The following is a 16627-nucleotide window of genomic DNA, read 5'->3' on the forward strand; positions in this document are numbered from 1 at the left end:
GTCTGCACTTTGAAAGGCCTCACTTCAGACAGTGCAGATTTCCCTACACAATTCAGCTACCAGGATTTGATCTGTGAACTTGGCACAGACTGGCATGGCTTAGAAGTTTCGCTGCTTTTAGATGAGTTGGTTCCCAAATATTTTGAATCTCTCCTTCAGCCAGCCAACTTCTGGCCTAGCCTACCAGAGAAGCAGTAAGAGCTCCCTCTTGGAGATGTTTGCAAGCTGCAAACCCTGGGTGAGTTGATTCAATTGACTAAATCAGCAAAAAGCAAACAGAAGAAAAAAAGAAGAAAAAGAAATGGATAGCTTTCTGTCACTTAGTGGGCTAAAATGGCGTATTGAAAGGTATCACATGAGGACCAGAGGGACTGGGCAGAATTGCAAGGCTCTGAGCGAGGGAAAGAAAAGGGGTGAACTCTGCTTTTGGGGGCAGCTAGTTATTAGATTGGTCATTCCTCTCATTATACCTTACTCTCAGACTTGTCTGAATTAGGAGCTTGGTTCCTGTAGTCAGAACATCACAAGCACTACACCTGTGTGCTATCACTGAAGTATTTTCTGTGCTTCTGCATCAGACTTTCTCCGTTCTGGAACTGAGCTGCAGCAACACAAGCAGCATACTGGCCTTCCCAGAACTAGGTGGATCTTAACGCAGAATCACAGGTACAAAGATCAGTTCTTAGGCTGTGCATACCTGCGGTCAACTTCACTGGCTTTCTGAGCACGCTAAAGTCTGAGAGGAAAAGCTTAGATGGATTTTCCAGTCCTTGGTCTCCTCCTGAATAAGTTGTGCTTTTGGGACACTGACTCTTTCCAGTAAGCCTGCCCTGAACCTGCAGCAGCTGGCTTGCTTGTCTGATTTGTTGAGAAGGAAATTGTAGAAGAAGCTCTTGGATGGGTCAGGAGAGGGAGGCCACCAGTTGTTCCAGGTCAGAGCTGTTGTGAGATGACTTTGTGATCGAAAACACATGATCAGTCCCCAACCTCCTGTACATTTTCATTGGTAGCAAGGAGGAATTGCGCAAGTATTGGAGCTTGTAGACTTCTAAGCCACATCTTGCTGTGCCAAGAAAGGAAACCAATCCTTACATGAGTGAGATTTGCATTCTCTTTTTATTTATTTGTGTATATATTGGCTTTATTTGTGTTTATTTGTACTGAGGTAGCAATTAGAAGTTCTGAAGTCATGGACTAGAGCAGTGCTGAATTAGATGCCGTACAAACATGCAACAAAAAATATGTATCCTCTCCAGAGACCTGCTCTCTAAGCAGGGATGGGGCTAATTTTAGTTTCAATGTGTTTTGAAGCAAGTATTCAGACAGAGGTAGAAGAGCAGCCTCCTGGTTATTCAGAAACTGTCTGGACCAAAATATTGCCCATTCCTTAAAAGGCGGGGCTGGTTTAAAATGATTTCTTGGCCTTAGCTAGCTGGACTGCTGGTGATTTACCTTTCAGACTGCTACGGAGATGCTTAGAAAAACTGATGAAACTGCCTGCCTAGCAGAGTCTGTGGGGTTCAGTGTGGTGCCTCTTCCTCTCATCTTGTGAGCCCTTAATTTACTGTCCCAGGCACTGGAGCTGGGAGTGCCCAGCTCTGTCCCTGCACTGTGTCTCAGCCAGGGAAGCGTGACTGTAACAGCAGAAAGTAAGTTACTGTCTTCTGTGCTCTACCTCAGTGAGAAATAGCAGCTCTCTGATCATTGGACTTGGACTGGTTATATGTGTCTCACAGTGGGTTTGTATTTGCAACTGGCAGACGAGAGGGTCAGCGAATGGATCTGTGGGTCTTCTCCGTCGTACGTCTGTCTGCAAGCGCACCGGCAGGCCTGCGAAGATGCTGAGCACAGGTGTTAGGGCTGCGGTGTTACACGTAACCAGCTGCATCTCTGGCTGGAGAGCTGCCAGGGAAGAATCACTGTTTCCTTGGCTTCTCCATCCTGTGCGTATTATCTCTTCTTCCTGGGACTGAAGAAGAACACATGCCCAGCCTTCTCCGGCCTCTGCGCTTGCACAGGAGGAGACAAGGCTAGAAGAAGGATAGCTCTGGAATTACTTTGCTGACTGTGGAGCTGGTGATGCTCAGACTTTCATTGCTGAAAAACAGACTGAGAAATAATACCATTTCCCAAGTGCCTTTATTTAGCAGGTCATAGCTCAATGGAGATTTAGAGCTGGCGGTTTGAGGGCGTCTGCGGGGGCGTGTTAGCTGCTGCAGAAGCTGGGAGGCCATGGTGCTGCGCTGCTTGGAACAGGGAGTGCTCTGGAGAGTGAAATCCTAGGGGTGTTAGAGGCCCTCCTAGCACGGACTAGCTGCAAATCCTCCCTGTTCTTGATCTCAGCCTGAATCTCCGCCCAGAGAAGCAAAACCCCGATGGATCACTGTGCGGGTGGAGCTGCACCTCAGCCCAGAAGCCAAGCTAAATGAAAACAGCTTTGTTTTCCTAAGGCTGGAGTATCAGAAGAATTCCTGTTTATTTAGCAGGGGAGTGGGAAGGAGTTGTGCCCCTGCTCCTCGCGGGCAGCGCGGCTGCTCGCTGCTCGGCAGCCACCTGCCTCTGTGCGAGGAGGTCCCTGCTGCTGCCACTGAGAAAGTCACGGCTGTGCAAGCACCGGGCGTTCGTCTGTAACCAGCATCTGCTCGGGCGACTCCAGCTGCCCGGATGGGCGGTGTGCGCTGGACTAGGGCTCTCTGGATTACAAGACACCCTTCCTCCCACAGAGAAGAAGAAAAGATGACCGGGACCAGCAAATCATTTTCCCAGCAACCTGGGCATGGGAAAAGGAAATAGCTGTGGTTTAAGGTGCTGAGACACTGCACAGACAGCTTAATATAACTAAGCTCTGGAGAGCAGGGAGCTTCCTTTGTGAGGGCTCTGTTTAGCCAGGGCAGTTGCTAGGAGGTGCTTGGCGTTTTCAGGATGGAAAAGAAAGAAGACTGAGTTGCGACATGCCCGATCTACTGACTCCTGGTCTCAGAGCCTCCTCTCCAGCACCCAGGAGGAGACACCTCCTCCCTCCTGCCTTCGCAAGTGTTGAGGAGTTGTGGCAAGTACTCCTGGCCTGGAGACACTGGGAACCTTATGCCAGCATGGAGGCTTTGCCAAGATCTCTGTTCTCTCTCCTGGAAGCTGATGATGAGAACAGCAGGGAGCAAACAGAAGGGAGGATCTTGGGTATGCAGTGGAGGTTGCTGAATGGAGAAAATACATTCTCTCCTTTTGAAAATTGGCTGTAATGACTCTAATATCATGACTAGAAATCAGCTCCCATTCTGGTGGCAGTCAAATGTCTAGCATGTTTGTTTGCAGAGGAGACAGGAGCCCGTGGCAGCCACTGTAGTTGCCAAGGATGGATGTAAAGCTGTTCAGAATGTGAAACCGAGGGGTCTGGCTTGGCAAAACCAGCTTGATCAGCTTGTTGTTATGGAGGGCTAGCAGATAAATTGAAAAGTCACTGTGAGATCACCCATGTTTGGAAGATGCTGCTCTGAAGAGAAATAAGATTGTCTTAATTTTCACAGCAGTGTCTGAAGCCTCCTGTGCTGCCAGCCTTTACATGCTTATGAAGGAAAGGGGAGCTTTCTTACAGCTTTACTGGGGACTGTTTGTCTACCTCAACAGTACATACAGTACAAGTCCTGCACTACTACTATATGCACCTACTGAACATGCCTCCCTCTTCTGCTCACTTAGGACTGTCATTCACTTTACATTAATGAGGATTATGATTTATTAATACCCAAATAGCTTCTAAAAATAAAAGCTGACTTTGGTTGAGAAACCTCTCTGTGTAACTGCATTCCCACTGCACGTGCCGTGGATGGTTTCCTGCTTTGCATAGGATGGAACCAGCTCAGGAGGTCCGTCGCAGGTGACTTTGAATTCCTGGGGTAAACCCTGGTGCCACCCTTGACTTCCGCCGCTGCAGCGTGTTTGTGCTCCTTGCTTGAATGTCATGTTTTCCTAATGCAGAGAAGCCCTAATGGCAGCTTTCCTGGGTACTTCTGTTCAGCACTATAGTTTTGACAAGGTGGCCAAGCATTTATATTCCTTGATTCAGAGCCAGCTTTGAGTGGATATCTGAGACCTTGTTAAAAAATTGAAACAAAAAAGCCAGTACCAGTCCATGTGGGAATATATGAAAAAGCAATTCTACTCATGGCAATGAGATCTCCATAAGTTTCAGACCTCAGCCCCTCTCCTGTTTTGATACAGCTGAAAGCCCTGGCAAGCTGGCTGGGAAGGCGAAAGGAAAAACTTGAGCTACCCAAGAGGAAAGTAAATGTCATTTTTCTTATATAAAAATATTTCTATTTTTAAATTACATGATATACCTTCCCTAGCCTGGCACTAGATACTTTCTGCTGTTTTAAAGCTGTCAGCACCATTCTGTTATATGTGTTTTATGTATTTACTTTCTAGGGGGTTACGTGCACTTCAGAGCAGGAAGAGGATAGCTGGCTTTTCAGGCTTCCTTTGAACTCCAGATATGGTCCTCACACTAGGCCTGTTTTTTCTGCACCTCCTTGGGAGTCATTCCTATAGCTTAATTCAGCCTCCAAGCTTTGTGAGAAAACGTTCAAATGCACTCTTCCTTCCTTCTAACAGAAAAATGATGCTCCTGTCAACTTCGTCTGAGACTGCATGCGGAGAGCAGCGTGCAGGCCCGTGGGGGACGCCAAGTCATGCAGGAAATCCAGTTTATAGCCTTGCTGTGGGCAAAACCAGTCTTGACTTGGGGAATTTCAATTAATTTGATTTACTGCCTATTAGTAAACTTTTAATTATTGATTCAGGAATTAAAACCAAAGGCGTAAAGGAACAAACGCTTAGAGAAATGCTTCTCCTCTCCCCTTCCGAGTCTCCACTCCCCTTGATTTTGCCCCGTGTGACACTCGGCTCCTTCAGAGGGACGAGGTTTGCCCTGACGCCCGAATTAGGATTGCCCTCCAGCTTGCTTTCAGCTCTCTTGTGCGTACAGGCTAACACTGAGGTTTCTCATACCTGATCGTATGCTGCCTTTTTTGGACTAGGCTGACACTTAATCAAAGTCAAAGCACTTCTCTTTGGTGTTGAGAGTTTCCATATGTCGTGGGACACGAGGTCTGCATTGCAGCTGGTTCGATGCAAGGTGTGGTGGAGATGGAGATGGAGGAGGCTCCCTATGAAAGGTGCCTTTCGCCAGAAGCCCCCTGGAGAGCGCTGCCCTGAGGGGCTGGTGCTGCGAGGGGCTGGCCCGGAGCTCCCTGCGACAGCCCATTTCTGGCTCGGGGTGCAGGCTTGCGTGCAGAGTCTCTTCATGGAGAGACTGAGCACCCAGGCAGAAAATAAGAAGATATTTGAGCTGAAAAAGTATTGTCCGTTACAGCTGAAGGGAAAAAAAAAGCCTCTGTGGGAGGAAGAAATGTGGGAAGGAGAAGAGGCAGGGATTTTTCAGAGTAGCAGTGAACAGCAAACTGGGCAGAGCAGAGGAGTGCGACGAGACTGCCGTGAAAGGCCACTTAGGACTTCGGAGGCAAAAGGCCGGAGTCGCATGGGTTTTTCCCCTGGGTGCCCTGGGGTCCTGCCCTGAGTCAAGGTACCTTTTATTGCCAGAAGAGATCCTGACAAATTGGAAGGAACTCTGAGAACTAGAAAATGCTGGGCAGGGAGGGAGGTAGGGAGCTGAGGGCATGTTAACAGACCCACATCTGCAAAGCTGGGCCGAACGCTGGCTTTGGAGTATGGGGAGCGTATTCAGGGCCTGAGGATATTGGGAGGCGGCAGACAGCATGCGTTAGATTGCCTGTAGCCTCGGCAGTGGGGCCGTGCTAATTTTTCAGCTACAAGGCTTCCTACAACAGCAGTGTCAAACTTTTCCATGGATGTAATGACAAGCTGATAGCAACCCTGGACCTCTGCCTTCCCTGTCACTTCTGCGCCTGCACAGCTGAGGAATTGGAGCCCAGGTTTTGCCATGCAGACACAGTCTTTCTGCCTGCTCCTGATCCCTTCACACTCGTGACACCACAAAACCTGTTACTGGTGATCATCAGTGGGAATACTGAAGGCCACATAGCAGAGAAGTGAGAGCAGATTCATGGGGGAAGAGCCATTCCCCTAGAAACATTTACCCTGCCATCAGGTATCAGGTAACATGCATATGTGTCCAGATATGTTCTCGGCCTCCAGCTGAGCTCTAATCTTTTGGCTATTGAGCAACTGGAGGGATGGAGCCAATGCTGATAACAGAATAAAATCATTGGGATGCCTGTTCCCTGATTACCGGCAGCTCTGAGACTCAGCAGAGCTCAGAGTGGGCAGCAAAGTGTGATTCCCCAGCACAGCTCTCATGGCTTGAGCACTGTAGATGCTTGTGCATCTGTCCTATGTGTGACAGATGATGGAGAGACATGAGGCAACCCAGCTAAATCAAACTAACAGATCGAAGGGTAGGGATGGTGCTGCTAAGCTGCATACAAACCGTCATTTTAAATTAAAGCACATCTTAGAGCCACAGTTTTCCCAGGATGAGCGGGTGACTTGCAGCACCTGCTGCTGTAGCAAGCTGCTTCTCCAGGTGAGAGGATTAGACCCAGCCCGACGCTCCTGTGCCCTGCGTGCGTGAATAGAGGCAGCTCTTCACCCGAGTTGCCACACGATACAGTGCAGACCTTACTGGACTGTGCTTCCAGAGGAGTGGTTGCCCTCTGCCTCCCTCTCTCACCAGGTCCCTGTTTCAGTCTATGGAGCATGCAAGTTTTGACCCAAACATGGCATTCGTAATGGAGCAGCCTGGCCTGGTTCCTCTGCTGGCTCCATTTGAAGCTGAGAGCAATTACAGGCTGTATTTTGATTTTTGTGGGATTCACTGGCCTGTGCTTCAGCTATGGAAACAGGCAGATTTCAAACAGCTCCGTCATGCTTGGTATTTTGAAATCACCTGGACATTTTATGGATCAATGCTAATAGATCCAAGCAGGAGCACGGGCTGATCTTCTGTTGTGACAGCCTGGTGCCATCTCCTTGTGTAGGGTGTGTTTCTGCACTACCTTTGGGCCAGGCAGGTGATACTATGCTTGGAGAGCTGGATTTCTTCCAGGGCATCAGCTGCTTACTCCCTAATACACGAAACCAGAGCAAAGAAGAGCACTGACAGAGTGGCAGGTGGCATGTGTGGCAAGAGAAGGACATTTAATGTCAGCAGAGAGCTGCACAGAGAAGTATGAACAGCCACTTTGGCTAAGGAGCAAATTAGACCTGCAGAGACTGCTTAAAAGGAACCTGTTAGCTGTGTGTCTGTGTGTTTGTAGGAATTCATTTATGCAGTGTCTGACAGCTCCTGAGCAGTTAAAAATAGAATTCACAGTCCATCACCTTCTCCCTCTATTTTTTCTCCACGTGAAGAAACAGTTGGATTAGTTTCTAGCATTTTTATTTGATTGCTTTTTGTAGTTTTGTGCAAGCAAGTGTATTGCTTGCAGAGAAACTTCTGATGGAGAACTCAGTGAGGAAAAAAGGACAGATGCCTCCAGCCATCTAGATGCATTTCACTGTTGCTGCAGTGAGGTCTGTGCTCCATCTTGTCTCATGTAATGACAAATTCCATGGTATGGGTTCTGCTTCTGAGAGGGCTCTGTCCTCTGCACCTATTAGCTCTGTAAAGTGCTTTTTTTCTCCTTGTTATTTCCACAGAGGTGCTGATTTGGGACAGGCGTGGGCAGATGTGTGAAGCTCTGCTGCAGAGATGTGAACTCCTGTTGTGGAAGTGTAACAGGAAGCCAACTGGCTCTGGCTCTGCAGGCTGGACTGATATGGGGGACAGCATGAGGGAGTGCAACAGAGAGGTGATCCAAAGTTTTGCACTGGTGTTCTGAGTCTACGCTTAGTAAAGAAGAGGGAGGAATGAGTGGAAGGAGGAGAAGAGCACCGCAGCACAGGAAAGGAGCTGCTACACTACATGACAGGTTGAGAGGAAGCTCAAGTGGTCCTAAGCACTGCAGTGCTTTGGAGACCAAAGGGAAGAAGACACCATGTCAGTGGTGGAGGGAATTAACTTGGTGGTGTAGGGCAGATGTATGGTGCCTTTATTGTCCCATGGACTTTCATGTTTGTTACTGTGGTTTCTAGTGAGAGATCCATGAACAGCCAATATCCAGCAGAGGAATCCAGGCCAGCTGCAGGCATATGCCAGATGGAGCATGAAGCTGGACTTACTGCTGCGAGGTGGCACAGGAGAGGTCCTGGAACTGGAGTGCTGCGGGCTCCGTGACGGTCGGCTGATTGCTGTGGTGACTGATGGCAGTGGAGTCTGGGTGCTGCTCTGCTGTGGCTTCTGGGCAGATACCAGCAGCAGTGAGTGTGAGTGTGACTGTGAGTGTGAGGCAGGTAGTCTAACACCCACTTCTGCCAACAGTAACGCTATTTTGGCAGTGTTCTGGGACCTAAGCTAAAGGGTGTTGTCAGTGGCATCTGCCTACAGGAGCCCTCAAAGATGGCAGGGGCTTCAGGTGGGAAGAGGATTTGAATGACTTCCCTCCGGCTTGCCAGAGGACGTGAGCATTTGAGCTCTGACGGTGGGATGCTGGAAACATCTAGGCAGCTTGATGGTGTGGCTGAGATCTGTTACAGTTGGCAGTAGGGTTGTCACTTGCCTGGATATGGCTGTGACAGTCTAGGTGTCTCCATCTGGAGTCCCATTTGGCATGAGATCTGCCTGAAAGTGACTGGGAATTGGGTGTGAAGGCAGTTTGCTGGTCATTCCTGAGGCCTTCAGGGTATGCAAGTCCTGCTCAGTTTGGTCTTTCCCCAGCCAGGAAGGTCTCCTGCCTGGCTGAGGCTGGTGGCAGAGGCACTGCCTGCCTTTCCAGGCCAGAGGATCTTCATCTCACTTTCCCGCCCTCCAGCTTCCCAAGAGGTCAGGGGGCTTTGGGCTTTGGTGTCTCTCTTACTTGCACAAAGCACCTGAAGGTAGCTGCGGGAGGGACAGTTTGAAGCCTGAAGTGGGCAGGTTTCAGAGCTTTCTCGCTGCTCATAGGGATAATAAACTGAGCCAAGATTTATGGGCATAACGTGGGTGGGCTTGAAGTCAGGTGCCTTGTATGGTGTATTCCCCCCTGCTCCCTGAGTCTTAACAGAGCTGTCTTCCCTGTCAGCATGTTTGTGAGCTAATTGATAGTAAACCTCAGTGCTCTCAACGCAGTGCCTCTGTGCTCCCGGGCTCAGACGCTGAGCCATGAATCCCGTCTGCCTGCTTAGGAACCTGTTTAGAGTCCAAGAAAGGGGAAGTCTCTGGTCTGTGGTCAATTTGCTGCTCTCCAAGCCTGGCTGCTTCTCTCCCTCCCTGTAGACACAGACACTGGTGTTGAGGCTGCCCATTCTTCTGCGATGCTTTAGTGGAAAATCAGCAACTGCAGAGCATTACAAAGGGGGAAGTGAATCACTGATTTTGGTCCCTGTGGCCCCAAGCGGAGAGGGCGTCTAGCCAAAGGGACAGGCGGACGGACAAGACAGATACGGAGTATATTGTTCGGTGCTTGAAAAACAGGGGAGAACCCGCCTGTTGTTCTGGCAGGTTATCAGGAGCTGAGCATGACTCAGCCCCCGTCCTGGCTGAGAGCGCTTGTCTTGGAGCAGCTTGCCCAGACTATGGGCTAAGAAGCTGGGGTGGAATCACCAGTGCTGTAGTGGTTCCTGTCTGTGGGGATCCTTGCTCTGCAGCTCTTTGGGGGAATACTTTGCCTCTCTGTGGGTGCTCTGGAGCCAGTGGTTCCTGCTGCACTGGCCAGGCCAAGAAGGCAGCCCTGCTCTTCCCTGCTCCGTGGCGTGGTTCCCCAAACAAGAAGCAGCAGCCACCCAGGGAGGAGCTGGCCAGCAGAAACCAGGCAGCTGTAGGCAGCAGTTACTTCCTAGAGGAAGAGGCAGCAGGCTGACTGTAGTAGGACTGATGGAGGTTGTTGCGCTGGGGCCCTGAGATGGGGGTTTCTGTGCTCTTGGGTGATGGTTCCTTCTCTGAGGGCCTCTTGAATTTTCGGTTGTGTTTCAGCCAGTCCCATCCCACTCTCTACTATTGCCCTCTTTGGAAATGGCCATTGGCTCCTCAGCAACCTGTGGTCTCGTGTGAGCTCGCTGATGCTCAGTAGGGTGCAGATCTGTTTCCAGCTGAAAGAGTGACTCTTCAATCCTTAAATGGCCAGCACTTGCCTTATCTGGCATTAACACCTCCTTCCTGCTGACCGGGCTGTCTAGGATTTACTTTCTCCACAGTTCCTCAGGCTATCCACCCTATTATGGTTGGTTAGACTCTGGGTAGCTGCTAGAGAGGGTGAGGCAGGCTGGATAATAAAAACAGTAATATTCCTGCGGCACTTGGCTCTGCATGTCCCTTACACAAGATGCAAAAAACACCGTTTCCCAGCTTGCTAATAATCTGGCCAAAATCAACAATTGGATGAAGAGCAGCTGATAGAAGCTAAATCCAGGAAAAACTGAGGTGTTGCTGGTGGGGAGAGGGAAGTGCTTTGAAGAGTTTGCCACCTTTGTCTTGAGCTCCAAAGAGGACAGCTGCCCTTAGGTCAGTATGAGAAGCCACAGCTGTATATCCACCCCGATCCCCCATGCCCATCAGAAGTAACCTGAGTTCTGAAAAACGCTTTCTATCTTCAGTGAGTTAGAAAGACCGTATTGTGTCCTGGATCCTGTTGTCTTGCTAATTTAAACTTGGTTGTTGTGTTTCTTTGTACTTCAGCTTGGAATTGCAGGCTTTTGGAGAAGCTGCACTTGATTGAGAGCCCAGCAATCTCCCTGTTTGCCAGTGTGTTTATCAGAAGCCTGCTGGGCTCAGGGGTGACTCCACTCACCTCCTCAGGGCAGGGAACCGTAGTCTTGCAAGTTCATCTGGGACTGGTCGGGAGAGCCGCTATATCCAGGGAATACAGCATTTCTGCATCTTCTATAGCAGTCTGCACAGTGTAGCCAGTAACAAAACCTATCCAAAATAAAGCACTTTTGCCCAGTTATTGTTTTCCTCCCAGGGAGAAAAGGAGACACAGAAGAAAGATGCATGGGGTATGTGTGCAGTTCCCTTGCTGAATGTCATACAGGTGTCACTGGGATCTTGCAGGCAGGAGCATAGCGTGAGACTGTAAGGAAGCAGGTCTGCCTGCTTCTGGCTAACGGCATCAGTCCTGGGGGATTTAAGGGGACTCCAGCTGTCCTGGACCTGCAGCTCAGAAGGGGGCTGTTATAACTGCTTGTTGAGTAGTTTTGAACTGCTGCAGATACGGATCAGTCTGTCTGCACAGCTGCCCGCTGCCTTGCGTCTCTTTTATGTTTGATCAGCAGTTAATAGCTATAGGAGTGGAACGATCTGCGTGCTGGTGACAGGTTTCTCGGTCAGTGACCTTTCAGCCTTCTTCCTGGGAGACACCGGCAGGAATACAGGCATTCATGCTCTCTGACCAAGAATACCACCCCTGCCCCTCCAACCCTTGCCCATTACCCCTGTTTCCCTCAGGACCATGCTGATGTTAGCTGGACACCACGGAAATGGGTGCCCGGCTCAGCACAGAGGAGAGGTGTCCTAGCAGTCTGCATGCTGTTTCTGTCACACAGGCTGTGCCTGACATGGAGAAAGCTGTCAGCAGTTCTGACGGATGAAAAGCAGGGAAACCAGCTGCTTGGCAGGCGGTTGCCTGTAAAGGAAGAGACCACTGCCTCTCTGCAGAGGCTTCGTGCTGCAGGGACCTGTGCTGGCCATGTGCCTGGCTGGAAGTGTGGAAGTGAGTAATGCAGCACTGAGGGAGGCTCTAAGACTGAATGAACGTGAAGCCCTGGGGCTTTAACTATCCCAGGACATATAGTCCTTGAGGTCTCCATCTCCTGAGCCTGAATGCTTCTTCTCTGAGCAGGCACAGCCATGGAGAGCAGTAGCACAAGCTCCTCATTCTCCTGGGAACCCCTACCATGATCTGGAGCCACCCCATTTGTTCTCCATCTTCACTCTTACTTCTAGGACAGCCACACAATGGAGAAAACTTGCAGCAACGTGGATCACTGGGAACTAGCCAGAGACTGCAAACTCTGGTCAGGTATTAAGAGACGCCAAATGGTTAAGGGGTGCGCATGCTTTCTGGCCAGGACTGTGCTGACATGGGTAGTGCAGGCTTTTCCCCAGGACCCTTCAAGTAAGCCATTCCCATTTGTTCAGTGTGCACTGTGTCTGGAGCTTTATATTCCCTGATCTTGGGCCAGCTTCTTGGCATGACTTGGGGATGGACTGGAACTAAGAAACTGAGATGGAAAGACACCCCTTGCCATTGATTTCTGTAGCCCGGGGTGGGAGGGTATTACTCAGCTCAGTGTACAAATGCCAGAGCTCATCTGCCTAGAATAGGACCAGATAAACACGTTAATTCAAAGCAAATCTGCCTCTTTCCCATTGCAACACACACTGAAGTGCTTTGCCAACATGATCCCAGTAAGATGGCTTTTCCTCGGGCATTGCCAGGCACGGAGCAATGTTCCACCTCCATTTTGCCTTTGTGAGGTTGGCACTGCCCCCCTGCAGTGAGCACACATAATCCAATTTTCTTCATAACCAAGAAGCTAATGATTATTTTTTTAAGCCCATTCATGTGCTATTGTTTTCTCTACAAAATCTGATGAGACAGCGAATCACAGGAGTTGTCCATAAAGCCAAGGAGGTGGAATTACTTTATACAGAGAATGGGCAGAGCCTAGCCAAGCCCAGCTGATTGAATGTGGCGTTCTGTCTTCTTCAAGGATAGAGCTGGTGTGAGTATTTTGAAGCACAAGAGCTGCTGTTATTTCCCTGTCTCATGCTATTGGTCTCCCACATTTAGTGACCCTTCAAAACCCAGGGCTGAAGTTACTCTGCACTGATCAATGCCAAGACAGTGAGTGTTGCTGGGCTGGGGAACTCTCCTTTGAGGCCTTCCATCAATACAATAAAAGTTCCTGGAAGACTGGATAATCAGTGTGCCTGAGCTTCCAGGGCTTGGTAGCTCTCATCTAGCCTCCCTAGAGCTCCATATGACTTTTACTTTGTCCCAAACAAAACCAGAGGTAGCAGAGCAGGTAACCAGAAGTTTTCTTGGTGGCAGCAGGGTTGCATTACTTGCTTGGAAGTTTGTGGATAGGTCATACCATGGCCCACTGGAAGTTGGGGTAGATGGTACTTCACAAAATCTCAGGAGAGCTTCTGAAAGACGCTGCTGGGAATGATGAAGTATTGAAATAAAGTTCACTTTTCTACAGTTTTTCTGGTTGTGTCAGAATAAGGGTATCCCTACTCTAGGCTATTAAAAATAAGCAGTTTGCTGTCTTCATCTCAGTTAGGCTTTGTTTTAACAAGTCAATGAATACTATTGTCAGAAGGAAATATTCCTAATGAATCTTGTTGTCCATCTGTGCAAAAGGTACCATTTGCTCTGCCTCCGTACCTGAATGAGCTTTTGCAACGCTCCACTCCAGTGCATAAACCTGCAGTCTGCAAAGCTGGGTGTCTGCCCAGCCGTGTGGCTTACGTGCGCTGCTCTTGTGAGGACTGCTGTTCATGCCTCCTTACAGCAGCTCAGCTGCTTCAGTTTCAAGCTTTTCTTATAGTAGAACTGACTGGGCTATGAGTATCCAGACTAGGGACTTCTGTCCCTGGAATAAATGTTTGCTCCTAGATTCCTGTAGTGCAAGGCCAGAAATGATCAACAGAACAATTGATAATCTAAAATAACCTCTGGGATAGTATAGATTATTAATCTCCACTTATATTTGCACTGTTCTGTGATATCTCGTCTCTCAGAAGCACACTTTCCTCTCCTGAACTGACAGTATCAGAAGTTGGGGAATCCGCTACATCTGATGTTTTTTACAGTAGTAAAACAGCTATACTATGTGTGTGTGATTTCTAATAATTTGGCTTCAGATGGCAGACGTCATTTTATGTTTTGCCTTCCTTTGCTAGATTGCAAAGCTCTTCATGCCTGGTATTCTGTTCCTGGGGAGATATCTGTGCCCTGTAATCAGATCACCTCTTCATCTTCTTTTTGCTAAACTGAAGAAATTGAATACTTTAGGTCTTTCACAGAAAGGCATTTTTGCCATCCCTCAAATTTTTTTTGCCATGTTTTTTTCCTGTATTCTCTCCAATTTTTCAACATCCCTTAGAAAAATCAGAATTAGATGTTCTATTTTTCTATATATGCTCTCTACTGTGATGTAGAGAGGTAAAAATACCTCCCTTTTCCTGGAGAGTTTCACTGCCCTGATGTCAGGGTATTGCATTGACAGTTCATATTTAATTGCTTGTCATTAGCTCTGAAATCTTTTCAGAATTTCTGGTTTCCAGGATATTCTCCCTCAATCTGCAGCTGCTGCCTGCATTCCTTCTTCCTAGAAGTGTAATTTTGCATTTGGCTGTATTAAAATCTCATGTTGCTTGGATGGATTTGCCCTACAAAGTGATCCAAACTGCTCTGTAAGATTGCTTGTTCTCATCACAATACACCACATGGCAAATTTTTGTGTCAGCAGCACACGTTATCAATGTCAATCGTATGTTTATTTCGAAATAAAAATATTTGCTTCCAGATGAAATTGCTGAATCGTGCCAGGCCTCATACTGATCACTCTGGAACCCATCTAATGTGCTCCTCAGGGACAACTACTTCTAGTGTTCTGTCCTAAAGCCAGTTTGTTATTCATTTCACATGTGCCTGATTGACGTTGTACTGCCATGTTTATTTTTTTATCAGAATAGCATGGGCTACAAGCCTGTCATGTGTGTGTATGTAATTCTATCAAATGATGCAAATGGATTCATTTGACAAGAACAGTTCTCCACAGACTTTGTTGACTTGACCTCATTTATATACTCCTTTCCTTTAGGTCCCAATTAATTGACCTGTGCATCAACTTTTCCATTATTTTGTTCAGGGCTGATTTCTGGATCATTGGCAGACAATTACCTTGTGTATCAAGCCTGACCTGTTTGAATATCAGCGCTGCGTTAGCTCCCTTTCCATCTCCCCTGATCTTACCATTATTCCAAGATATCCAAGCCAGGAATGTCAGTGAGCCAGAGCTGCCATCAGCCAACTCTTGTTGGACTATCCAGTCCTAATGATTTTAGAAATCTATGTTCTCAGTAGACACTGTAACACCTCCTTTGTGCGGACTGTGACAGGAAAATAGTAAGAGACATAGAATGGAATGGACCTCTCTGGACACTTCAATGGGAAAGAGATGACTTTCTTGCCCCAGCCGTTGGGTCAGAGGTAGAGGTGTTGGTTTGGAAAGGGTAAGCAGAGGACCAGCTGGTGTTTAAGTTCAATTGCAGTGAAATCCTAGGTTGGGACTTTCAAAGAAACTGAAGAGGTATGTTGGCAGCTAACCTGCTTTGGACCTTTGTGCACTAAAGCCTTTTTCCTTGTGGTGGTACAGACGAGAATGAGGGAGACATTTGCTGATAAGGGCCGAACACCCTGAGAGATTGAATGCTGCCAGCCAGCAAAAGGGAATGGGAGTGAGTGCAGTAGAGCAAAATGTGCTGTTGTGTTGGTTTAATGTGAAGACCTCTGCCTAGGGATCTACTTGCCCTTATCACAGAGTGTAAAAAGTGTGATCTTGTGAGCTGGATGGCTTCTACATGTTTAGTCCCTGGAAAACACCACAAGCCACGACTGCAGTTACTGCAGAAAGTTATAACTGCACTTGCAGGAGTGAGTTCTTGGTCATTTTTCTCTTGTTGGTGACTCTTCTGCTAGAGCAGTGAAGATGTGTGTGAAAGACTAGGAGTAGTTGTCTCCTTTTGAGTGTTTCCAGACTGCCTTTCTTGTTGCATGGCATTGAAGTGAGCAGAAGAGGTCAAACCATCATTATTGCAGGCATTTGGGAGGGTTGTGTAAATGTATTAGGCAGGAAAGTGAGCAGCTCTTGAGCATGATAGCATGATTGGTAGAGGTTCTGAGTGGCAGTGAAGGGTGTCCCCATGCTATGGCAGCCTGATGTGGCCATGGAGGGTTTTTTTGGTGTGCACTATATCCTGCCAAGCTCAGGCACTCCACAGTCTCAGTTCTGTGCCAGAGTAGACAACAGCCTCTGCTGTGCTGCTGCAGACAGCTCATCACGTGGGGCTGTGCTCTCCCCACACAGCTGGCATGCCTGACAGGGCATGCCCCCGATGCCAAAGGCTATACAGGGGAAGAAAGAAGCTGCTGTCAGCTCTGCTGCTCAGGCTGAGCTGGTGTGTTTGCTGAGATTTTACCAAGGGGAGACAAGTTTAGCCAGTGCATTAGTGTGGAGAAGTCCTTTTGGCGACAGGTCTGTCAACTGTGCACTGCCTTGGGAAGTTGATGAGCTGATGCTGTCTTGAAGAGGGCAGAGAGTGAGGCAAGGCAGGTCTTCTTGGAACTTTACCCTGATGGGACAAGGAGGAAGAGGGAGAGAGTCACAGTCCCTAAAGTGAGATGCTGTCATGGTGGTGATTGGAAATGAAGTGGACTTTGCTCATGTAGATGGAGCTTTGTATCAAGACGGTGGCCCAGACAGGCTGGCAGTGACGGTTGCCACATGGCATCCCATTGGGCAGGCTCTGTGAGTCAGCATAGTTACCTGTGAAGAATATCGA

The 16627-nt window shown here is 48.4% G+C and overlaps 1 protein-coding gene across 1 annotated transcript in view; it reads left to right on the forward strand.

Annotated features, from left to right (window-relative positions):
- Positions 1 to 16627, forward strand: part of LTBP2 (latent transforming growth factor beta binding protein 2) — a 79924-nt gene that overhangs the window by 19362 nt on the left and 43935 nt on the right. The gene's annotated exons all lie outside the window — the stretch shown is intronic.

Source organism: Rhea pennata, chromosome 5, assembly GCF_028389875.1.
Source record: "Rhea pennata isolate bPtePen1 chromosome 5, bPtePen1.pri, whole genome shotgun sequence".
In the NCBI taxonomy this organism is placed as follows: Eukaryota; Metazoa; Chordata; class Aves; order Rheiformes; family Rheidae; genus Rhea; species Rhea pennata.